General features: G+C 45.9%; 1 long non-coding RNA gene across 1 annotated transcript; it reads right to left on the reverse strand.

Annotated features, from left to right (window-relative positions):
• Positions 1–576: 576 nt before the first annotated feature.
• Positions 577–13,687, reverse strand: LOC129856070 (uncharacterized). The gene is made up of 3 exons (XR_008759611.1): positions 13,329–13,687; positions 1,494–1,523; positions 577–1,264 (listed from the first exon to the last, which is right to left on the reverse strand). It is a non-coding gene; the product is annotated as an uncharacterized LOC129856070 (long non-coding RNA).
• Positions 13,688–26,163: the final 12,476 nt, after the last annotated feature.

The raw sequence follows: 26,163 nt of genomic DNA on the forward strand, positions 1-26,163 counted from the left end.
AGTCAGCTCCCACAATCCTCCACTCTCCCTGGTCGTACCGCTCCACTCCACCAGCACAGCGACTGCCTCCTCCCACCAGCCTCACATCATCAGGCTCTGAGAAAAGAAAAGAGAGAGACAGTAATCTTACTATTTTCTCACTAAAACACACCTATATTGTCTCTCATATTCTTCACTCCAGGTGAGAAACAATGTTGATTGAGTGACAAACTGTTTCTTACCTGAGCAGGTGAGTCCAACAGCATTACCAGGTAGGCAAGTGTTGTGTTTTCTGTCTGAGGTGTCACAGTCCAGGAGAAGGGATTCTTTGCCTTTACACTGGAACTCTTTATCCCAGGTCTGACCCTCACCTCCTCCATAGAGCCCCCCCTGTAGAGCTGCAGGAGCCCCACAGCCAAGCTCCCCACAGACTACCTCTGCATCCTGCCGGTCAAAGTCAGCTTCACACACTGAGGCCCAGGACTGATTGGACTTCACCTCCACTCTCCCAGAGCAGAGACCAGCTCCATCCACAAGCCGCACAGACTCTGGAGAAAAAGAGTTGGTTGAACATTCAATCAGTTTTGTTGATGACACTGTCAAGGACTAAACACAAATATGTTGGATAAAAGATTGTAGTTTGCTATGTTTGATACTGTAAGAGGTAGAAATGGGTTCTTAGTCACTCAGGATCGGGTTGGGAATAATGCAGGCAGGAGACAGGAATAAGTTCACTTCACTTTATAGAAAATAAACAGCTGGACATCCATCAGGCAGCTTCACTTCAGTACCATCTGAACTACAATGATCTGCCCATGAACATCTCCCATAAACCAATATGACAAACACAAATATAATGTTTAAATACATCTGACATCTCTCCCTCTATTTAAATGAAATAAAAACACATAAAACATGATACATGGTAATATTGTATAATGAACAAATAAATCTCTCAATATGACCAGTCTCTTACCTGAACAGATCACATGACGATAATATTCACCATAACAGAAACCAGGTCCCCCTCTGATGTCACAATGTCTAAAAGAAGACTCATGTCCACTACAACTCAATAGTCTGACTCCTCTTCTTCCATCTTCAATCAGACGTCCTCTAGATTCAGCTACAGGATTCCCACAGTCCAGCTGTCTACACACAACCTTAACCTCTCTCATGCTCCACCACCACATAGAACATAGACCCAACCACTCTCCTTCATAGAAGGCTTCCACTGTCCCAGAACAGGAAGTGGTCCCATTCACTAGTCTGACTGAGAGTTCAGCTGTAAACAGCAGAGAGGAAAACACAGTGGTGAGGACAGATGATGACAGTGATTCTGTTATTCTAACAGCAGTAATGCTTTGTGGTTGACAAGTATTAGTAGTTCCATAAAACACTACTTGTTATTGGGTTTTAGAATGGTTTGTATGGACACATGAATTTCTCCATGTGGGATAATAAAGTTGACTAATATTGAACTGCTATAATCACTAGATTTATACTCTACCTACCTGGTGAACTGACGCTTAGAGCCTGGAGATCTGAGGAGAAAGAGAGAGACAGAGGAGAAAGAGAGAGAGAGAGACAGAGAGATAGAGAGACAGAGGAGAAAGGGAGGAGTCAGAGGAAGAGAGAAACAGAGGAGAAAGGGAGGAGTCAGAGGAAGAGAGAGACAGAGGAGAAAGGGAGGAGTCAGAGGAAGAGAGAGACAGAGGAGAAAGGGAGGAGTCAGAGGAAGAGAGAGACAGAGGAGAAAGAGAGGAGTCAGAGGAAGAGAGAGACAGAGGAGAAAGGGAGGAGTCAGAGGAAGAGAGAGACAGAGGAGAAAGGGAGGAGTCAGAGGAAGAGAGAGACAGAGGAGAAAGGGAGGAGTCAGAGGAAGAGAGAGACAGAGGAGAAAGAGAGGAGTCAGAGGAAGAGAGAGACAGAGGAGAAAGGGAGGAGTCAGAGGAAGAGAGAGACAGAGGTTAAATGAACATCAACATGACCTTTCATGATGTGATGTGAAGACAGGCTTATCGTTGGTATGGTGCAACAACACCCATGTGTACCTACACTATATATACAAAAGAATGTGGACACCCTTCAAATGAGTGGATTCTATTTCAGGCACTCCCCATCCTGACAAATGTATAAAATCAAGCACTCAGCCATGCAATCTCCATAGACAAACATTGTCCGTAGAATGGCCTTAATGAAGAGCTCAGTGACTTTCAACATGACAACATCATAGGATGCCACCTTTCCAAGTCAGACGATCAAATTTCATAATCCCCCAACTCCTCGTATCCCTTCTTCTCTCCTCTCCTCTCCATTCCTCTCCTCTTCTCCCTCTCCTCTCCTCTTCTCCCCCCTCTCCTATTCCTCTCCCCCTCTCTCCCTCACTTCTCCTCTTATTGTCCTCTCTTCTCCTCTTCTCCCCATCTCTACTCCACTTCTCCCTCTCTCTTCTACTAATCTTCCCCTCTCTTCTCCCCCCTCTTCTCCTTTTCTCCCACTCTCTTCCACCCCCCTTCTCCCCCTCTCTTCTCTTCTCCCCTACTCTTCTCCTCTTCTCACCCTCTCTTCTCCTCTGTTCCCCCACTCTTCTCCTCTACACTCCTCCCCCTCTCCTCTTCTCACCCTTTCCTCTCCTCACCTCTCCCTCTCCTCTTCTGCCCCTCTCTTCTCCCCCTGTCCTCTCCTCTCACTTTTCTTCTCCCCTCTCCACTTCTCCCCCTCTCTTCTCCTCTTCTGCCCCTCCCTTCTCCACCCCGCTCTGCTCTCATCTACACTCCTCCCCTCTCCCAGCTCCCCCTCCCTTCTCCTCTTCTCCCTCTCCTCCCCATCTCTTCTCCTCTTCTCCCCCTCTCTTGTACAGCCTCCTCTCTTCCCCTCCCCCCTCCTCTCCTCTTCTCCACCTCTATCCTTCTCCCCCTCTCTTCTCCTCTTTCCCCCCTCTCTTCTCCCCATCTCATCTCCTCTTTCCCCATCTCTTCTCCTCTTCTCCACCTCTACTCTTCTCTTCTATCCCTCTCTTCTCCTCTTTCCCCCATCTCTTCTCCTCTTTCCCCATCTCTTCTCCTCTTTCCCCCATCTCTTCTCCTCTCCTCTCTTCAATTCTCTGCTTCTCACCCTCTCCTCTTCTCCCCCCCTTCTCCCCCATCTTCTCTTCTCCTCTTCTCCCCTTCCCCACTTCTGCCCCTTTATTCTTCTCTTTTGACACTCTATTCTCCTCTTCTCCCCCTCTCATTCTCCCTCCTCTCCTCTTCTCCCCCTGTCCTCTCCTCTCCCCTTCTCCTCTCACTTTTCTTCTCCCCTCTCCACTTCTCCCCCTCTCTTCTCCTCTTCTGCCCCTCCCATTTCCACCCCGCTCTCCTCTACACTCCTCCCCCTCTCCCCTTCTCTTCTCTCCTCTTATCCCCATCTCTTCTCCTCTTTCCCCCCTCTCATTCTCCCTCCTCTCCTCTTCTCCCCCTGTCCTCTCCTCTCCCCTTCTCCTCTCACTTTTCTTCTCCCCTCTCCACTTCTCCCCCTCTCTTCTCCTCTTCTGCCCCTCCCTTCTCCACCCCGCTCTCCTCTACACTCCTCCCCCTCTCCCCTTCTCTTCTCTCCTCTTATCCCCATCTCTTCTCCTCTTTCCCCCCTCTCTTCTCCCCATCTCTTCTCCTCCCCTCTTCTCTTCTCCCCTCTCCCTTCTCTTCCTCTCTCTTCTCCACCTCTTTTCTAATCTTCTCCCCCCCTTCTCCCCTCTCCTCTTCTGCACCTCTCCTCTTCTCCCCCATCTCATCTACTCTCTTCTCCCCCTCTTCTCTTCTCCCCCCTCTTCTCCCCTCCCCCTCTTCTCTTCTCTCCCTCTCATCTTCTCCAACCCTCTCCTCTCATCTTCTCCCCTTCCGCCCCTCTCTTCTCCTCTTTTGACACTCTGTTCACCTCTTATCCCCCTCTCATTCTCCCTCCACTCCTCTCATCTCTTCCCCTCCCCCCTCTACTCTTCTCCCCCTCTCTTCTCCTCTTTCCCCCTCTCTTCTCCCCCTTTTCTCTTCTCCCTCTCTTATCCCCCCCCTTCTCACCTCCCCTCTTCTCCCCCATCTTCTCTTCTCCTCTCCCCTCCTCACCTCTCTTCTAATTTTCTCCCCCCTTCTCTTCTCCCCCATCTCATCTACTCTTTCTTCTCCCCCTCCCCGCTCTCCTATTCTCCCCCCTTTCCACCCCCCCTCTCTTCTCCTCTTTAGCCCCTCTTCTCCCCTCTCATCTTTTCCAACCCTCTCCTATCCTCCCCTTCCCCACTTCTGCCCCTCTCATTCTCCCTCCACTCCTCTCCTCCTCTCACTTTTTCTCCCCTCTCTTCTCCTTTTCTCCCTCTTCTACCCCTATCTTCTCTTCTCCTCTCCTCCAACTCGAGCCTTCGCTCCCTCTCTTCTCCTCTTCTCCCCCTCTCTTCTCCTCCCCCTCTTCTCCCCCTCTCTTCTCCTCTTTCCCCATCTCTTCTCCTCTTTCCCCACCTCTTCTCCTCTTTCCCCCATCTCTTCTCCTCTTTCCCCCACCTCTTCTCCTCTTTCCCCCATCTCTTCTCCTCTCCTCTCCTCCCCCTGTCCTCTCCTATCCTCCCCCTGTCCTCTCCTCTTCTCTCCCTTTCTTCTCCTCTTCTCAACCTCTTGTCTTACCCCCTCCCCTCTCAACATGGATCTAGTCCAATCAGACGTGTCTCACCTGAATATGGATCTAGTCCAATCAGACGTGTCTCACCTCAACATGGATCTAGTCCAATCAGACGTGTCTCACCTCAACATGGATCTAGTCCAATCAGAGGTGTCTCACCTCAACATGGATCTAGTCCAATCAGAGGTGTCTCACCTCAACATGGATCTAGTCCAATCAGAGGTGTCTCACCTCAACATGGATCTAGTCCAATCAGAGGTGTCTCACCTCAACATGGATCTAGTCCAATCAGAGGTGTCTCACCTCAACATGGATCTAGTCCAATCAGAGGTGTCTCACCTCAACATGGATCTAGTCCAATCAGAGGTGTCTCACCTCAACATGGATCTAGTCCAATCAGAGGTGTCTCACCTCAACATGGATCTAGTCCAATCAGAGGTGTCTCACCTCAACGTGGATCTAGTCCAATCAGAGGTGTCTCACCTCAACGTGGATCTAGTCCAATCAGAGGTGTCTCACCTCAACATGGATCTAGTCCAATCAGAGGTGTCTCACCTCAACATGGATCTAGTCCAATCAGAGGTGTCTCACCTCAACATGGATCTAGTCCAATCAGAGGTGTCTCACCTCAACATGGATCTAGTCCAATCAGAGGTGTCTCACCTCAACATGGATCTAGTCCAATCAGAGGTGTCTCACCTCAACATGGATCTAGTCCAATCAGAGGTGTCTCACCTCCACATGGATCTAGTCCAATCAAACGTGTCTCACCTCAACATGGATCTAGTCCAATCAGACGTGTTTCACCTCAACATGGATCTAGTGCAATCAGACGTGTCTCACCTCAACATGGATCTAGTCCATTCAGACTTGTCTCACCTCAACACGGATCTAGTCCATTCAGACTTGTCTCACCTCAACACGGATCTAGTCCAATCAGACTTGTCTCACCTCAACACGGATCTTGTCCAATCAGACGTGTCTCACCGCAACACGGATCTAGTCCAATCAGACGTGTCTCACCTCAACACGGATCTAGTCCAATCAGACGTGTCTCACCTCAACACGGATCTAGTCCAATCAGACGTGTCTCACCTCAACACGGATCTAGTCCAATCAGACGTGTCTCACCTCAACACGGATCTAGTCCAATCAGACGTGTCTCACCTCAACACGGATCTAGTCCAATCAGACGTGTCTCACCTCAGAACGGATCGAGTCCAATCAGACGTGTCTCACCTCAACACGGATCGAGTCCAATCAGACGTGTCTCACCTCAACACGGATCTAGTCCAATCAGACGTGTCTCACCTCAACACGGATCTAGTCCAATCAGACGTGTCTCACCTCAACACGGATCTAGTCCAATCAGACGTGTCTCACCTCAACACGGATATAGTCCAATCAGACGTGTCTCACCTCAACACGGATCTAGTCCAATCAGACGTGTCTCACCTCAACACGGATCTAGTCCAATCAGACGTGTCTCACCTCAACACGGATCTAGTCCAATCAGACGTGTCTCACCTCAACATGGATCTAGTCCAATCGGACGTCTCACCTCAACATGGCTCTAGTCCAATCAGACATGTCTCACCTCAACATGGCTCTAGTCCAATCAGACATCTCACCTCAACATAGATCTAGTCCAATCAGACGTGTCTCACCTCAACTTAGATCTAGTCCAATCAGACGTGTCTCACCTCAACATGGATCTAGTCCAATCAGACGTGTCTCACCTCAACATGGATATAGTCCAATCAGACGTGTCTCACCTCAACATGGATCTAGTCCAATCGGACGTGTCTCACCTCAACGTGGATCTAGTCCAATCAGACGTGTCTCACCTCAACGTGGATCTAGTCCAATCAGACATGTCTCACCTCAACATGGATCTAGTCCAATCAGACGTGTCTCACCTCAACATGGATCTAGTCCAATCAGACGTGTCTCACCTCAACATGAATCTAGTCCAATCAGACGTGTTCACACTGATATTGATCTAAAAGGCAACAGTGACTTTTTTAATGCAACAGAATAAACACTAAAAAACACATTACATTTCAATACAACTTTCATTACAACAGAATATCTTGGAAAGACAGACCTCAACTACAGTATAAATGAAGGGATTATTGTCATTGTTACATTATATAGGCTACAGTAAGTTCTATTCTTCCATTTTAAATAACAGGCTCTCCCACCATCTAGAATCATCAGGTCTGCTTGCAGATGAACAGAATGTCTTGGAAAGACAGACCTTTAGACCTCATAGGCCTGTCCAATACATTGTGGATTTTTATTATTTATACTTTCATTACAAGTTGGGATTTAAATTGATGTACACACCATGATGTCTCAGTGAAAATGTATAATATATATTTATTATAAAACAATTTAGAAAACGTCACTCAAATCCTGTTAAATGTATATAGAGGTATTAGTCTCATGCTACAGTATATAAATGATATTGTTCCATTTTAAACAGCCTAACAGGCTCTCCCACCATCTCTAATGATCTGGTCTGCTTGATGATGAACTAAATGTAGACCACAGCATGATTATTATATGACTACCACATCTCTGTACCCCCCCACACACAATCCATGTTTGGTAGATGCTCTTTACATTTACAATTTAACTCTTAGCCTACCATTTCTGCGGCCGTGTGGAAATCTGTAACGTCCGATCAGTTTGGCCTGTAAACTGTGGAAAGATGAGACTCAGGAACACGATGATGTTCTCCGTTCTGCTCTACGACCCCATAAGCATCGTCTGAAGTCATACAGTCCATCTGCCAACTTCTGTCTGTAGTGTCAGAACCGTTTGGACTACACACTAACATGACCCCACTATGGAAAGGTGAGTCTCTCAGGAACACATACAGGTTGTATTGATCTAGGACACACTAACATGACCCCACTATGGAAAGGTGAGTCTCTCAGGAACACATACAGGTTGTATTGATCTAGGACACACTAACATGACCCCACTATGGAAAGGTGAGTCTCTCAGGAACACATACAGGTTGTATTGATCTAGGACACACTAACATGACCCCACTATGGAAAGGTGAGTATCTCAGGAACACGTACAGGTTGGTTTGATCTAGGACGCCCACAAGCTTTACAAGACTCGTCTGAAGGTCTCCTGGTACCAGTTTAACACATTTATGGAAGTAGATATGGAGATAGTTTAGTTCCAAACAATAAGGGGTGAAATAATGTAAAATTTTAATATTAGTTTCCTGATCTTTTTCCCCCAAAATATAAAAATCCCAAAACTATTTGGCCCTAAACAGACATTACATGGTGACAGACTATCTGATAGAAAACTGAGGAATGTACAATATACAAATGAAGTGAGCCTTGCTATTGAGAAAGGATTGAAACAGGCAGAGAGAAGACTGGCTATGTGCCCACTGCCACAAAATGAGGTGGAAACTGAGCTGTACTTTCTAACCTCCTGCCAAACGTACAACGATATAAGAGACACATATTTCCCTCAGATTACAAGGACCCCAATTTTTTTTGAAGACAAATATAATATTGACAAGCTCCTGTATCTGTCAGGTGAAATACCACAGTGTGCGATCATGTCAGCAGAATGTGTGACCTGTTGTGATGAGAACAGGGTAACCAGTGGAGAACAAACACCACAGTAAATAAAACCTAGGACTAGATTTATCACTTTAGTTCATTTCCCTTGACATTTGTACTTCTACGTTTTGTACACACAGCTCACACTCTCCTACACACACGAGCTGACTGAGAGGGCCTAGTGGAGCCGGCTGGCTGAGAGGGCCCTAGTGGAGCCAGCTGGTTGAGAGGTCCCTAGTGGAACCAGCTGGTTGAGAGGACACTAGTGTAGCCAGCTGGTTGAGAGGGCACTAGTGTAGCCAGCTGGTTGAGAGGACACTAGTGTAGCCAGCTGGTTGAGAGGGCACTAGTGTAGCCAGCTGGTTGAGAGTGCACTAGTGTAGCCAGCTGGTTGAGAGGGCACTAGTGTAGCCAGCTGGTTGAGAGGGCACTAGTGTAGCCAGCTGGTTGAGAGTGCACTAGTGTAGCCAGCTGGTTGAGAGTGCACTAGTGTAGCCAGCTGGTTGAGAGGGCACTAGTGTAGCCAGCTGGTTGAGAGGGCACTAGTGGTACCGGGGTACCGGTGCAGAGTCAATGTGCGGGTCACCGGTGTCAAGGTTATTGAGGTAATATGTACATGTAGGTTGAGTTATTAAAGTGACTATACATAGATAATAACAGAGAGTAGCAGCAGCGTAGGCGAAGGGGGGGACAATGCAAATAGTCTGGGTAGCCATTTGATTAGATGTTCAGGAGTCTTATGGCTTGGGTGTAGAAGATGTTTAGAAGCCTCTTGGACCTAGACTTGGTGCTCTGGTATCACTTGCCGTGCGGTAGCAGAGAGAACAGTCTATGACTAGGGTGACTGGAGTCTTTGACCATTTTTATGGCCTTCCTCTGACACCGCCTGGCATAGATGTCCTGGATGGCAGGAAGCTTGACCCAGTGATGTACTGGGCCGTACGCACTACCCTCTATAGTGTCATGCGGTCAGAGATCGATCAGTTGCCATACCAGGCAGTGATGCAACCCGTCAGGATGCTCTCGATGGTGCAGCTGTAGAACCTTTTGAGGATCTGAGGACCCATGCCAAATCTTTTCAGTCTCCTTTTGTCGTGCCTTCTTCACGACTGTCTTAGTGTGTTTGGACCATGTTAGGATGTTGGTGATGTGGACACCAAGGAACTTGAAGCTCTCAACCTGCTCCACTACAGCCCCGTTGATGAGAATGGGGGCGTGCTCGGTCCTCCTTTTCCTGTCTTTCACAATCATCTCCTTTGTCTTGATCACGTTGAGGGAGAAATTGTTGTCCTGGCACCACACGGCCAGGTCTCTGACCTCCTCCCTATAGGCTGTCACACTGTTGTCAGTGATCAGACCTACCACTGTTGTGTCATCGGCAAACTTAATGGTGTTGGAGTCATGCCTCGGCGTGCAGTCATGAGTGAACAGGGAGTACAGGAGGGGACTGAGCACACAGGCCCGTGTTGAGGATCAGCGTGGCGGATGTGTTGTTACCTAACCTTACCACCTGGTGGCGGCCCATCAGGAAGTCCAGGATCCAGTTGCAGAGGGAGGTGTTTAGTCACAGGGTCCTTAGCTTAGTGATGAGCTTTGAGGGCACTATGGTGTTGAACGCTGAGCTGTAGTCAATGAATAGCATTCTCACATAGGTGTTCCTTTTGTCCAGGTGGGAAAGGACAGTGTGGAGTTCAATAGAGATTGCATCATCTGTGGATCTGTTGGGACAGGAATGGAAATTGGAGTGGGTCTAGGGTTTCTGGGATGATGGTGTTGATGTGAGCCATGACCAGCCTTTCAAAGCCCTTCATGGCTACAGACGTGAGTACTACGGGTCGCTAGTCATTTAGGCAGGTTACCTTGGTGTTCTTGGACACAGGGACTATGGTGGTCTGATTGAAACATGTGGTGGATCTAATTTAATACATTTGCTTCTGTCTGTTTTTTAAATAATGAAATTCAAAGGTCAGGGTCAAGCTGAGCTGGACCAAGAGTGGAAGAGTGGAAAAGGTTACTGGTTGTGATGACATCACTGGTGAGAAGTCAGTTATGAAAAGATATTGAGTTGACTGCATGTTAGTCTGTCAGCCCCATCTCTGTTGACATCTCCCTCTCTCTCCTCCTCTGTCCCATAGCCGCGCATTAAGTAGTTTGGGTGAGTAGAAATACAGCTAAACCTAGGGTATGGCTAAATGGGATGTGTATAAATACAGCTAAACCTAGGGTATGGCTAAATGGGGTGTGTAGAAATACAGCTAAACCTAGGGTATGGCTAAATGGGATGTGTATAAATACAGCTAAACCTAGGGCATGGCTAAATGGGGTGTGTAGAAATACAGCTAAACCTAGGGTATGGCTAAATGGGGTGTGTAGAAATACAGCTAAACCTAGGGTATGGCTAAATGGGGTGTGTATAAATACAGCTAAACCTAGGGAATGGCTAAATGGGGTGTGTATAAATACAGCTAATCCTAGGGTATGGCTAAATGGGGTTTGTAGAAACACAGCTAAACCTAGGGTATGGCTAAATGGGATGTGTATAAATACAAATACACCATGGGTATGGCTAAATGGGATATGTAGAAATACAGCTAAACCTAGCGTATGGCTAAATGGGGTGTGTAGAAATACAGCTAAACCTAGGGTATGGCTAAATGGGATGTGTATAAATACAGATACACCTAGGGTATGGCTAAATGGGATATGTAGAAATACAGCTAAACCTAGGGTATGGCTAAATGGGGTGTGTAGAAATACAGCTAAACCTAGGGTATGGCTAAATGGGATGTGTATAAATACAGCTAAACCTAGGGTATGGCTAAATGGGGTGTGTATAAATACAGCTAAACCTAGGGAATGGCTAAATGGGGTGTGTATAAATACAGCTAATCCTAGGGTATTGCTAAATGGGATGTGTATAAATACAGCTACACCATGGGTATGTCTAAATGGGGTGTGTAGAAATACAGCTAAACCATGGGTATGGCTAAATGGGATGTGTATAAATACAGCTAAACCTAGGGTATGGCTAAATGGGATGTGTATAAATACAGATACACCATGGGTATGGCTAAATGGGATATGTAGAAATACAGCTAAACCTAGCGTATGGCTAAATGGGGTGTGTAGAAATACAGCTAAACCTAGGGTATGGCTAAATGGGGTGTGTAGAAATACAGCTAAACCTAGGGTATGGCTAAATGGGGTATGTAGAAATACAGCTAAACCTAGGGTATGGCTAAATGGGATGTGTATAAATACAGATACACCTAGGGTATGGCTAAATGAGATATGTAGAAATACAGCTAAACCTAGGGTATGGCTAAATGGGATGTGTATAAATACAGCTAAACCTAGGGTATGGCTAAATGGGATGTGTATAAATACAGCTAAACCTAGGGTATGGCTAAATGGGGTGTGTAGAAATACAGCTAAACCTAGGGTATGGCTAAATGGGATGTGTATAAATACAGCTAAACCTAGGGTATGGCTAAATGGGGTGTGTATAAATACAGCTAAACCTAGGGAATGGCTAAATGGGGTGTGTATAAATACAGCTAATCCTAGGGAATGGCTAAATGGGATGTGTAGAAATACAGCTAAACCTAGGGTATTGCTAAATGGGATGTGTATAAATACAGCTACACCATGGGTATGGCTAAATGGGGTGTGTAGAAATACAGCTAAACCTAGGGTATGGCTAAATGGGATGTGTATAAATACAGCTAAACCTAGGGTATGGCTAAATGGGATGTGTATAAATACAGATACACCATGGGTATGGCTAAATGGGATATGTAGAAATACAGCTAAACCTAGCGTATGGCTAAATGGGGTGTGTAGAAATACAGCTAAACCTAGGGTATGGCTAAATGGGATGTGTATAAATACAGCTAATCCTCGGGTATGGCTAAATGGGGTGTGTAGAAATACAGCTAAACCTAGGGTATGGCTAAATGGGGTGTGTAGAAATACAGCTAAACCTAGGGTATGGCTAAATGGGATGTGTATAAATACAGATACACCTAGGGTATGGCTAAATGGGATATGTAGAAATACAGCTAAACCTAGGGTATGGCTAAATGGGGTGTGTAGAAATACAGCTAACCCTAGGGTATGGCTAAATGGGATGTGTATAAATACAGATACACCTAGGGTATGGCTAAATGGGGTGTGTATAAATACAGCTAAACCTAGGGTATGGCTAAATGGGATGTGTAGAAATACAGCTAAACCTAGGGTATGGCTAAATGGGGTGTGTATAAATACAGATACACCTAGGGTATGGCTAAATGGGATGTGTAGAAATACAGATACACCTAGGGTATGGCTAAATGGGGTGTGTAGAAATACAGCTACACCTAGGGTATGGCTAAATGGGGTGTGTATAAATACAGCTAAACCTAGGGTATGGCTAAATGGGATGTGTATAAATACAGCTAAACCTAGGGTATGGCTAAATGGGGTGTGTAGAAATACAGCTAAACCTAGGGTATGGCTAAATGGGGTGTGTAGAAATACAGCTAAACCAGTTGAAGCTAATTTACTGTCCTATAAACTCTTAAATAGTATTTGGAGAACAGCAAAAACTAACAAAAATGCCCCCAGACATGAACTATTTAACTGTACTAGAATGCTTTAACGACCGCAAAATGTTTTATATCAGTTATCGGTATCGTTTCTTTTTGGCAAGGAAAATATTGGATATCTGTATCGGCCAAAAATGTAATATCGGTGCATCCCTAATAATAAGGTTGGTAACAAGATGGAACATCGTTGTGGAAATCTGTTGCAGCTCAAGTCGACTACAAAATCCACAATGCAATGCTCTCTGTATGGGCTGGCTGGTAGCTAAACGTATCTACACACAATAATAGTGTAACGACCCTGGGTTTATAAGCGCGGAAATCGACTCTGCCTCTTGAGCATGCTTTTGCGGCACAGTCGATAGCGCGCCGGACCTCGGGCTAGGAGGTCGAGGGTTCGAGACCTGCTCCCTGCTGTTTCATTACAATACCAAAGACAATGTCATCATGTGAAGTAGCTAACTAGCTGTTAAATCACCTAAACAAACTGCACTACCAATTTAGGAGTCTACAATCTCACCATCTTCAACCTGCAGATCGATGTGTCTCACAGAGTGGAATCTAACATTCACAACTTCAGAAATCATTTTGCGGAGATGGGAAACGTTGCCCTTGCTACTTCAATAGGCGGCGCGGTGCATTCTGGGCGATTCTGGGACAAGTAGAGGCTCTTTCAAGGATTGAATGGGAGTCTATTGGGCTCTAGATCAAAAACACAACATTAGCATGAATTTTGTCAAAAAGAAGTACAACATTACAGATATTTTCGGAGATGTGAGATAATTAACTTGCTATCTGTAGTATCGTATAGCTTTGGGATCGTGACAGTACGTACTTTTGATGAACATAGGCAGTTTCTCGACATGAAGTACACTGACTTTGAGAGGATATTACGTTACGATTGGTTTAGCAACCGCGTGACGCAACATGACAACGTGAACGTGATTGGTCAACAGTCTGCTGGGTGGGGCGTTATACAGGCACGCAGATCTTTAGAAATGGGAGGATCATTTCTACATTGAAAAGCGTTGCCGACCCCCTGCTATAATGTATATGAAGTCACCCTTGTGGAGCAGTTCGTATTGTGTACTATTGTAACGGATGTGAAATGGCTAGCTAGTCGGTGGTGCGCGCTAATAGCGTGTCAATCGATTACGTCACTCGCTTTGAGACCTTGAAGTAGTGGTTCCCCTTGCTCTGCAAGGGCCGCGGCTTTTGTGGAGCGATGGGTAACGATGCTTCGTGGGTGTCAGTTGTTGATGTGTGCAGAGGGTCCCTGGTTCGCGCCCGTGTCGGGGCGAGGGGACGGTCTAAAGTTATACTGTTACACTATGACAGTGCCATTGTGTCAGTGTTCCTTATGATGTGTGCACCCAGCTCATTTTGTATTTGCCTGTCTGCATTATTCACCAGGGAAAGGAAACATTCTGTGAATACTGAAGCATTGCATCAACAAGGTGGCTCTGATAATATTGAAACATTGTATAAATGAAGAGGTGTCTAGGAGAAACTGAAACATTTAGTATCAACAAGACAACTCTGAGAATATTCATATTGCAACATAGTAGTCAACACGGAGGCAGCAGGGCCAGTTTGTCTGTCTGATATTATTGTGTTGCCTACGCAGCATCTGGGTGCTCATTATATACTAAAAACAGCCCTACATCCACACTATAGATAAATAACTTAGCAATATTTAATGACGTTATGCAGCAATATTGATCTGTTCATCTTTTAATTCAGGAAGATGGACAAGCAACACTGATGGAGTGAGAGGTGGAAATGCATTATACCAGAGGTAGGTAGACTACAGGTAGGGATTAGGATGCAGACAGAGCAACACTGATGGAGTGAGAGGTGGAAATGCATTATACCAGAGGTAGGTAGACTACAGGTAGGGATTAGGATGCAGACAGAGCAACACTGATGGAGTGAGAGGTGGAAATGCATTATACCAGAGGTAGGTAGACTACAGGTAGGGATTAGGATGCAGACAGAGCAACACTGATGGAGTGAGAGGTGGAAATGCATTATACCAGAGGTAGGTAGACTACAGTTAGGGATTAGGATGTAGACAGAGCAACACTGATGGAGTGAGAGGTGGAAATGCATTATACCAGAGGTAGGTAGACTACAGGTAGGGATTAGGATGTAGACAGAGCAACACTGATGGAGTGAGAGGTGGAAATGCATTATACCAGAGGTAGGTAGACTACAGGTAGGGATTAGGATGCAGACAGAGGATGATGATGTAGACCTATAGGTAAGAAGTTAATGTTGGGCTCGCTACAGAAGGCTATATCACACCACTGATACAGTACTGGACTACGAGTGGGTGTGGCGTACAGCAGGTCAGCCACCAGGGGGAGACTCGTCGAGGCCTGGTGACAGACAGAGTATACATCACGAGCCGATGGCTCCATCTGCTGGACGTGCCAGGTCTCTACGGGCTCTCCGGCCAGGACTAATTGTGGCTGACTGGGAGTTGGTGAGTAATCAGGGGCTGATTGCTCACCAGCTGTGCAAGGCCCAAAAAGCTGCCAGAAGGGAAGCACACAGAGAGAGTGGGGGAGGAAAGGACTCCCGTATAGATGGGGACGGTTGCAGAGGTATGAGGCGGGAGTTTTTGTGCTGGACAGGATACAGCAAGACCCGGAGCGTAGAAGACGGTATCCCGGAGAGGGTCTCATGGGGGAGACCTATCTTTATCTTTTTGATTTATTATTTAAATAAACACCCTTGAAACCGAGTTAATCCTACTCTGTTCGTGTCTGATCTGGGTAAACGTCTTGACCAAAGTCCCTGGTCTACCACAGGGGGGAAATGGTTTTCCAAAAAGTAAAAAAATCTAATTACATTCATGTATTTTTTGGGGGGCGCCGCAGCACCCTCATAATGCCTACTTCCCTCAGCTATGCTCTGTCCCCTCCCCTACTTCCCTCGGCTATGCTCTGTCCCCTCCCCTCCTCTCTCTCTCCTCTGCCCTCCCCACACCCCTACTTCCCTCGGCTATGCTCTGTACTCTCCCATCCTATCTCTCTCCTCTACCCTCTCCACCCCCTACTCCCCTCAGCTATGCTCTGTCCTCTCCCCTCCTATCTCTCTGCTCTGTCCCCTCCCCTCCTATCTCTCTGCTCTGCCCTCCCCACCCCCTACTTCCCTCAGCTATGCTCTGTCCCCTCCCCTCCTCTCTCTCTGCTCTGCCCTCCCTTCCCCTACTTCCCTCAGCTATGCTCTGTCCCCTCCCCTCCCCTACTTCCCTCGGCTATGCTCTGTCCCCTCCCCTCCTATCTCTCTCCTCTGCCCTCCCCACACCCCTACTTCCCTCGGCTATGCTCTGTACTCTCCCATCCTATCTCTCTCCTCTACCCTCTCCACCCCCTACTCCCCTCAGCTATGCTCTGTCCTCTCCCCTCCTATCTCTCTGCTCTGTCCCCTCCCCTCCTCTCTCTCTCCTCTGCCCTCCCCACACCCCTACTTCCCTCGGCTATGCTCTGTCCCCTCCCCTCCTATCTCTCTCCTCTGCCCTCCCCTCCCCTACTTCCCTCGGCTATGCTCTGTCCCCTCCCCTCCTATCTCTCTCCTCTGCCCTCCCCTCCCCCTACTCCCCTCAGCTATGCTCTGTCCCCTCCCCTCCTATCTCTCTGCTCTGCCCTCCCCACCCCCATACTTCCCTCAGCTATGCTCTGTACCCTCCCCTCCTATCTCTCTGCTCTGTCCCCTCCCCTCCTCTCTCTCTCCTCTGCCCTCCCCACACCCCTACTTCCCTCAGCTATGCTCTGTCCCTTCCCCTCCTATCTCTCTCCTCTGCCCTCCCCACACCCCTACTTCCCTCGGCTATGCTCTGTCCCCTCCCCTCCTATCTCTCGTTCTCTCTCTCTTCCTGACATGTAGCATCAGGCCTGTTGAGCTTGACTCAGGTCACAGACCTCTGGCATCGACACTCCCCCCTTCTCCTGCTCTAACATAAGACCAATATTAAACAGATACATAAAATATACTCTCATTCATTTACATAGAGTCAGATACAATCAATCATTGACACACTGAATATACAACAGTCAGATGCATGACACCATCACAACTTAACTGACATTAGTGCCTGTCCCCAGATGGACAGTTAGGCTACAGTAAAGTACATTTACAGGTGATCACATCATTGTCCTGCTTTGAGACACATTTTTACTGTCTGCTTCCAGTTGCATGTTATTTTACTAGCCCTGCAAATGGTAATATATCTTACAATATCAAAACATATCTCAGTAACTGTCACAAGTGTATATCAATATAACAGCCTCCTACCTGTGCTCCACAACAGGGTCATCAGTATCACTGCAGGTATCATATCTGTCTCTAACTGGGGCTCCGCTGAGCAAAACAAGTCTACTGTCATGAAGAGAGGACTGAAGTGTGGAAAATACTGCTAGGCTTTATGACTTCTCTCTCATTACGTCCTAACTTCAATGATGTGAGATAAACTTCTTAGCAACTTATCTTGGATCAGTGGTTGAACACACTACAGCAAACTGAAAAACTCCACAGGAAACTGCTGACAGAGCAGCAAAGTTACACATAGTGTGTCCTATAATATCACCTCTAACTTTCTACTGCTTGAGTTCACCTCTTATAGAATATTGGCTTAATGTTCCAGCACCTCAATATAAACAGTACCAGCACCCAAAATGAGTACTGATGAGGTCTCATGTTAGAGCAGGAGAGTGGATAATGGATCGTGTTAATGGATCGTGTTTGGCCACTTAGTTTCATTGAAGGGAAATCTAATCGCTACAGCAGACAATGACATTCTAGACTATTCTGTGCTTCCAACTTTGTGGCAACAGTTTGGGGAAGGCCCTTTCCTGTTTCAGCATGACAATGCCCCTGTACACAAAGCGAGGTCCATACAGAAATAGTTTGTTGAGATCGATGTGGAAGAACTTTACTGGCCTGCACAGAGCCCTGACCTAAACCCTATTGAATACCTTTAGGGATGAATTGAAACACCGACTGTGAGCCAGGCCTAATCGCCTAACCTCACTAATGCTCTTGTGGCTGAATGGAAGCAAGTTCCCACAGCAATGTTCCAACATCTAGTGGAAACCTTCCCAGAAGACTGGAGGCTGTTATAGCAGCAAAGGGGGGACCAACTCCATATTAATACCCATGATTTTGGAATGAGATGTTAGATGAGCAGGTGTCCACATACTTTTGGTCATGTAGTGTACATTCTCCTTCCATGCAAATGTGTAACTCTCTTTGCAGATGAGATTAAATCTAATTTATTTTTTTTAAATCATTTTTTAAATCATTAATTTCAGAGGTCAGGGTCAAGCTGAGCCGGACCAAGAGTGGAAAAGGTTACTGGTTATGATGACATCACTGGTGAGAAGTCAGTAATGACAAGATATTCAGTTGGCTGCATGTTATTCTGTCAGCCCCATCTCTGTTGACATCTCCCTCTCTCTCTACGCCTTCTCTCTCTCTCTCCTTCCTCTCTCTCTGTTCCTCTCTCTCTCTTCCTGACAGATAGCATCAGACCTGTTGACTTGGGTAACAGACCTCTAGCATCTACACCCCCCTTCTCCAACTCTAACATCAGACCAATATAATATATAATATGTCAAGTATTAGTAGTTCCATAAAACAGTACTTGTTATTGGGGTTTAGAATGGTTTGTATGGACACATTACTTTCTTCATGTGGGATAATAAAGTTGACTAATATTGAACTGCTATAATCACTGTAGATTTATAGAGAGTGAGACAGAGGAGAAAGAGAGAGAGAGAGAGAGAACGAAATATAGATAGAGAGAAAGGGAGGAGTCAGAGGAAGAGAGAGACAGAGGTTAAATGAACATAAACATGACCTTTCATGATGTGATGGGGAAGACAGGCTTATCGTTGCTATGGTGCAACAACACCCATGTGTAAACACATTCCCAATCTCTCCTCCACCCTCCTCTCTCCTCCACCCTCCTCTCTCCCCTACCCTCCTCTCACTTCCACACATCTCTCTCTCCCCTCCCCTCTCCCCTACCCTCCTCTCTCCTCTGCAAATCTCTCTATCCCCTCCCCTCCCCTCCATCCTCTCTACTCTACCCTTCTCTCTCCTAACCCTCCACTCTCCCCTTCCCTCCTTTCTCCCATCCCCTTCTCTCTACCTTATCCTCTATTCCCTACCCTTATCTCTCCTCTACCCTTCCCTCTCTCCGACCCTCCTCTCCCCTACCCTCTTTTCTCCTTATCAAATCTCTCTCCCCTACCTTCCTTTCTCCCCTCCCCTCCTCTCTCCTCAAACATTTTCTCTCCCCTCCCCTTCTCTCTCACCTATCTTGCTCTATGCCCTCCTTTCCCATCTCCCCTCCCTCTCTCTCTCTCCTCCTCCTCAAATCTCTCTCCCCACCCCTTCTCTCTCTTCTCATCTCTCTCTCTCTCTCTCTCTTCTTGACGTATAGTGTTGGACCTGTTGATCTTGACTCAGCTCATAGACCTCTATCATCTACACCCCTCCCTTCTCCTACTCTAACATAACACCAATATAATATATACTCTCATTCATTTACATAGAGACAGATACAATCAATCATTGACACACTGAATATACAACAGTCAGATGCATGACACCATCACAACTTAACTGACATTAGTGCCTGTCCCCAGATGGACAGTTAGGCTACAGTAAAGTACATTTACAGGTGATCACATCATTGTCCTGCTTTGAGACACATTTTTACTGTCTGCTTCCAGTTGCATGTTATTTTATTAGCCCTGCAAATGGTAATATATCTTACAATATCAAAACATATCTCAGTAACTGTCACAAGTGTATATCAATATAACAGCCTCCTACCTGTGCTCCACAACAGGGTCATCAGTACCACTGCAGGTATCATATCTGTCTCTAACTGGGGCTCCACTGAGCGAAACAAGACTACTGTCATGAAGAGAATTCTGAAGAGTGAGAAATACTGCTAGGCTATATGACTTCTCTCTCATTACGTCCTAACTTCAATGATGTGAGATAAACTTCTTAGCAACTTATCTTGGATCAGTGGTTGAACACACTACAGCAAACTGAAAAACTCCACAGGAAACTGCTGACAGGGCAGCAACGTTTCACATAGTGTGTCCTATAATATCAGCTCTAACTTTCTACTGCTTGAGTTCACCTCTTATAGAATATTGGCTTAATGTTCCAGCACCTCAATATAAACAGTACCAGCACCCAAAATGAGTACTGATGAGGTCTCATGTTAGAGCAGGAGAAGGGGGGATGTGGTGTAGAAGCTAGAGGTCTGTTACCCAAGTCAACTCAACAGGCCTGATACTATATGTCAGGGTCAGGCTGGGCTGGGACAAGAGAGGAACAGGTTACTGGTTATGATGACATCACTGGTGAGAAGTCAGTGAATAAAAGATGAAGAGGAGAGGAGGAGAGGGAGAGGGGGGAGAAGAGGAGAGAGAGAAAAGGAGGAAAGGAGAATGGGAGAGGAGGAGAAGGAGAGGGGGGAGGAGAGGGGGGAGAAGAGGAGAGAGAGAGAGGAAGAGGATGGGAGAAAGGGAGTGGAGGTACTGTTTGTCTCCCACCGTTCCACTCAGAGGACTCTACCTTCTGTTATCAAGTGGGCGTTTCCACTATATTTAGTTTACCAGTCATTTCAGTGAAGGGAACAAGTGCACACTTTAGGAGAAAGGAGAGATAATTGGGGCAATACTTCTCTTTAGTCTTCAGTCCTGCGTCTGTGACACCAGATTACCACCTAGTGGCCATAAGAGGAACTGTCCTGTCAGTGTGTTTTTACTGCTGGCTCAAAACAACACATGACCTGCATACAGGATATGATTCATGTGTGAGTACTAAAAGCATATGAATATAGTATATTATAGTATATTTATTATATATGTGGGTCTGATAAGTAAACACTCTTAATGTTTGCTGTTTTATCACTCAGAAGAACATTGGACACTATGTAACCAAACACATGTGAAACCTCATGATATGAGTGATAAGAAGTGTTTAAAAAGGTGAGTTCTGAACCCTGTAGACTACTGCACTACTTCTGAAGAAGACCAGAGTCATTTCAGAATGAAGACTGCTATAGTTCTGACGGTGTTGCTGTTCTGTCTGTCTGGGGCCTGGACTCAGGGAGAGAGTGGAGGGGTGACTAGTAGTTCTGTCTGTCTGTCTGTCTGTCTGTCTGTCTGTCTGTCTGTCTGTCTGGGGCCTGGACTCAGGGAGAGAGTAGAGGGGTGACTAGTAGTTCTGTCTGTCTGTCTGTCTGGGGCCTGGACTCAGGGAGAGAGTGGAGGGGTGACTAGTAGTTCTGTCTGTCTGGGGCCTGGACTCAGGGAGAGAGTGGAGGGGTGACTAGTAGTTCTGTCTGTCTGTCTGTCTGGGGCCTGGACTCAGGGAGAGAGTGGAGGGGTGACTAGTAGTTCTGTCTGTCTGTCTGTCTGTCTGTCTGTCTGTCTGTCTGTCTGTCTGGCATGGACTCCGGGAGAGAGTGGAAGGGTGACTAGTCTGTCTGTCTGTCTGTCTGTCTGTCTGTCTGTCTGTCTGTCTGTCTGTCTGTCTGTCTGTCATCCCAAAGGCGTTCGACGTTGTTGAGGTCAGGGCTTTGTGAAGTTCTTCCACACCAATCTCGACTAACCATTCATGTATGGAACTCGATTTGCGTACGGGGCATTGTCATGCTGAAACAGGAAAGGGCCTTCCCCAAACTGTTGCCACAAAGTTGGAAGCACAGAATCTTCTAGAATGTCATTGAATGCTGTAGGGTTAAGATTTCCCTTCTTAGGCTTGTATGCAGCTGCTCGGCCCTGGAAACCCATTTAATGAAGCTCCTGACAAACAGTTTCTTGTGCTGATGTTGCTTCCAGAGGCAGTTTGGAACTTGTTAGTGCGTGTTGCAACCAAGTACAGATGATTTTTACACGTTACACGCTTCAGCGGCCCTCCAGGAGAATATCACCTGTGATGCTGTCTGGTCCAGGAGAATATCACCTGTGATGCTGTCTGGTCCTGATGAATATCACCTGTGATGTTGTCTGGTCCAGGAGAATATCACCTGTGATGCTGTCTGGTCCAGGAGAATATCACCTGTGATGCTGTCTGGTCCAGGAGAATATCACCTGTGATGCTGTCTGGTCCAGGAGAATATCACCTGTGATGCTGTCTGGTCCAGGAGAATATCACCTGTGATGCTGTCTGGTCCAGGAGAATATCACCTGTGATGCTGTCTGGTCCAGGAGAATATCACCTGTGATGCTGTCTGGTCCAGGAGAATATCATCTGTGATGCTGTCTGGTCCAGGATAATATCACCTGTGATGCTGTCTGGTCCAGGAGATTATCACCTGTGATGCTGTCTGGTCCAGGATAATATCACCTGTGATGCTGTCTGGTCCAGGAGAATATCACCTGTAATGCTGTCTGGTCCAGGAGAATATCACCTGTGATGCTGTCTGGTCCAGGAGAATATCACCTGTGATGCTGTCTGGTCCAGGAGAATATCACCTGTGATGCTGTCTGGTCCAGGAGAATATCACCTGTGATGCTGTCTGGAGTATTTGTTTCTTGTCTTGTGATTTAGATGTGACTGTATTTTGACAGTTTCTTTATCTATTCCATACAATTGATGTAACATACAGTACAGTAGTTTAAATAGGACTATTTTTCCTCCTTTGCGTATGCTAAATATATTTACTGTATGTTTGCATTTTTACTGTTTGTGTGCTTACAGTATGCTGTTTGAAATGTATTGAGTCATGTTGAAATAGTAAACTTTAATTTTTCTATTTGTATTCCTTTCTTGTTTGAGTACACAAACAATATACAGTATAACAGCAGCATCTTAGTCTTTACACTGAAATAGGTTGTGATAGTAGTGTTTTGAATATGTCACATTAGAGTGAAGGGGTCACAAGGTGAGACGTGGTATGAAATAAAGTAATAATTTACAGCACACAGTATCTACTGTAAAGACTGTTGTCATTGTGTGGAAACCAGGGTCTGGCCCCCAAAACAAAGTTCCTCTCATAATTATCCATAACGAGCCATCTCCACCCTGGTACCTCCCTCCACACAAACACCAAGTCATTCTATGGAACGCGGCTCCGAGAGAGAGGACAAGACCATCATCAATCAGTAGCTGGAGTTCCATCTCAGAAGCTCTACTGCCCATCATCAATCAGTAGCTGGAGTTCCATCTCAGATCTCTACTGACCATCATCAATCAGTAGCTGGAGTTCCATCTCAGAAACTCTACTGCCCATCATCAATCAGTAGCTGGAGTTCCATCTCAGAAGCTCTACTGACCATCATCAATCAGTAGCTGGAGTTCCATCTCAGAAGCTCTACTGACCATCATCAATCAGTAGCTGGAGTTCCATCTCAGAAGCTCTACTGACCATCATCAATCAGTAGCTGGAGTTCCATCTCAGAAGCTCTACTGACCATCATCAATCAGTAGCTGGAGTTCCATCTCAGAAGCTCTACTGACCATCATCAATCAGTAGCTGGAGTTCCATCTCAGAAGCTCTACTGACCATCATCAATCAGTAGCTGGAGTTCCATCTCAGAAGCTCTACTGACCATCATCAATCGATATAAGTTTAAATACTAGACATGTGTAAGCAGGATGAAGGCTGAGCCCATGTGAGTGAACAAAGCTGGATCAACATGGAGTCACTATTAGACATGTTAAAAACAGAACGTAAGTAGAATCTGTGTAGATGAGGCAAGGAGACTAACAAGACGTGTCTGGTCTGAGCCATATCTGATCTGGTGAAGGATACTGGACACACATGTGTTATTAATACATAGACAACATCAGTCTGATCTTGTGAAGGATACTGGACACACATGGGTTAATAATACATAGACAACATCGGTCTGATCTGGTGAAGGATACTGGACACACATGTGTTATTAATACATAGACAACATCAGTCTGATCTGGTGATGTCACGTTCCTGACCTATTTATGTTAGTTGTTATGTGTAGATGACGATGTTATGTAAGGATCAGACTGTATAGACTATATTACATGTATTTAGTGTATTATTGGGGCAGCAGGGTAGACTAGTGGTTAGAATGTTATGTAAGGATCAGACTGTATAGACTATATTACATGTATTTAGTGTATTATTGGGGCAGCAGGGTAGCCTAGTGGTTAGAATGTTATGTAAGGATCAGACTGTATAGACTATATTACATGCATTTAGTGTATTATTGGGGCGGCAGGGTAGCCTAGTGGTTAGAATGTTATGTAAGGATCAGACTGTATAGACTATATTACATGTATTTAGTGTATTATTGGGGCGGCAGGGTAGCCTAGTGGTTAGAATGTTATGTAAGGATCAGACTGTATAGACTATATTACATGTATTTAGTGTATTATTGGGGCGGCAGGGTAGTGGTTAGAATGATATGTAAGGATCAGACTGTATAGACTATATTACATGTATTTTGTGTATTATTGGGGTGGCAGGGTAGTGGTTAGAATGTTATGTAAGGATCAGACTGTATAGACTATATTACATGTATTTAGTGTATTATTGGGGTGGCAGGGTAGCCTAGTGGTTAGAATGTTATGTAAGGATCAGACTGTATAGACTATATTACATGTATTTAGTGTATTATTGGGGCAGCAGGGTAGCCTAGTGGTTAGAATGTTATGTAAGGATCAGACTGTATAGACTATATTACATGCATTTAGTGTATTATTGGGGCGGCAGGGTAGCCTAGTGGTTAGAATGTTATGTAAGGATCAGACTGTATAGACTATATTACATGTATTTAGTGTATTATTGGGGCGGCAGGGTAGCCTAGTGGTTAGAATGTTATGTAAGGATCAGACTGTATAGACTATATTACATGTATTTAGTGTATTATTGGGGCGGCAGGGTAATGGTTAGAATGATATGTAAGGATCAGACTGTATAGACTATATTACATGTATTTTGTGTATTATTGGGGCAGCAGGGTAGACTAGTGGTTAGAATGTTATGTAAGGATCAGACTGTATAGACTATATTACATGTATTTAGTGTATTATTGGGGTGGCAGGGTAGCCTAGTGGTTAGAATGTTATGTAAGGATCAGACTGTATAGACTATATTACATGTATTTAGTGTATTATTGGGGCGGCAGGGTAATGGTTAGAATGATATGTAAGGATCAGACTGTATAGACCATATTACATGTATTTTGTGTATTATTGGGGTGGCAGGGTAGTGGTTAGAATGTTATGTAAGGATCAGACTATATAGGCTATATTACATGTATTTAGTGTATTATTGGGGCAGCAGGGTAGTGGTTAGAATGTTATGTAAGGATCAGACTGTATAGGCTATATTACTGTCACGATCGTGTGGCGGATTGACGGACCAAAACGCAGCATTTGGAAAATAAGCCATCTTCTTTTATTTTAAAGACGACGAAAAATAAACACGAAACACTTAATACAAACTAACAAAAACAACAAACGATCGTGAAGCTAATAAACGATGTGCACACACTGGCTACAAACGTTCTGACATAGACAACTACTCACAACCAATGAGAGCCTATGGCTACCCTAAATAAGGCTCCCAATCAGAGACAACCGAAATCAGCTGTCTCTAATTGGGAACTCATTCAGGTAACCATAGACTCTCCTAGACAACTAAACATACATAGACAACGCTAGACACCTGTACTCAACACAAACCCATATACTACACCCAACAACCCCTTTACCATAGAATCACCCAAAAACAACAACACACAAACATTCCCCATGTCACACCCTGACCTAACAAAAATAATAAAGAAAACAAAGAATACTAAGGCCAGGGCGTGACATAACCCCCCCCTTTAAGGTGCGAACTCCGGGCGCACCATTAACCAGTCTAGGGGAGGGTCTGGGTGGGCTTCCATCCACGGTGGCGGCTCCGGCTCTGGTCGTGGTCCCCACGTCACCACAGTCCCTAACCACCTCCTTAGCTTCCTCCAAATGACCCCCCTCCACATTAACCCCATTGCATTAAGGGGCAGTTCTGGACTAAGGGGCAGCTCCGGACTAAGGGGCAGTACCAGGGTAAGGGGCAGTACCAGGGTAAGGGGCAGTACCAGGGTCAGTACCAGGGTCAGGGGCAGCACCAGGGTAAGGGGCAGCACCAGGGTAAGGGGCAGCACCAGGATAAGGGGCAGCACCAGGATAAGGGGCAGCACCAGGATAAGGGGCAGCTCCGGACTGAGGAATGGCAGCTCCGGACTGAGGGACTGCAGCTCCGGACTGAGGGACTGCAGCTCCGGACTGAGGGATGGCCCATGGCTAGCTGACGGATCTGGCTGCTCATGGCTGGCTGACGG

Source organism: Salvelinus fontinalis, chromosome 5 (assembly GCF_029448725.1).
Source record: "Salvelinus fontinalis isolate EN_2023a chromosome 5, ASM2944872v1, whole genome shotgun sequence".
In the NCBI taxonomy this organism is placed as follows: Eukaryota; Metazoa; Chordata; class Actinopteri; order Salmoniformes; family Salmonidae; genus Salvelinus; species Salvelinus fontinalis.